Source organism: Notothenia rossii (assembly GCF_949606895.1).
Source record: "Notothenia rossii genome assembly, chromosome: 9".
Taxonomy (NCBI): Eukaryota; Metazoa; Chordata; class Actinopteri; order Perciformes; family Nototheniidae; genus Notothenia; species Notothenia rossii.
This window is the reverse complement of record NC_136907.1, coordinates 20,800,300-20,800,858: the sequence shown is the minus strand read 5'-3', so window position 1 is coordinate 20,800,858 and position 559 is coordinate 20,800,300.

Here is a 559-nt window from a genome sequence, read left to right as displayed (position 1 = left end):
TATTTAACTTGTCACTAAATCACTGAGCAGTGGTGCTTAGAGCTTTATCATTATCTTTGCAGTATATATCTACCGCTTGGCGTATAGATCTACACACTTTAGCTTTTTCATTATTTCCATGAACCTTGATGAACACTGTGTCCATTGATTAGCATCTTCCACTGCTGATCAATGATCGACACAATTTAATTGCTCTTAATATGGGCAAATCCATTAGTTGTCTTCTTTATTGACTTCTTTGATTTCAGTTATGCTAACTACATGGCTCTATGGGTGGGAATTTCAAGTGTGAGTCCAATTTATGACTGATGTCTCAATGATTTCTGACTTAATTTACCCTGACTTTATTTTTAGTGCCATGATAATAAAGCTTTATTTGTATAACACTTTTCATACACCAGGTGCAGCTCAAAGGGCTTTAACAACAAGGCACAAATAAAACAATTAAACAAGAAATTCATTTTGGGTCAACACTTTTTTGCACACATGCAGCATAATAACCTAATATTACAGTTCAAGGAGACAAGGAGGTACAACTTTTTTATGATCAGAAAACATG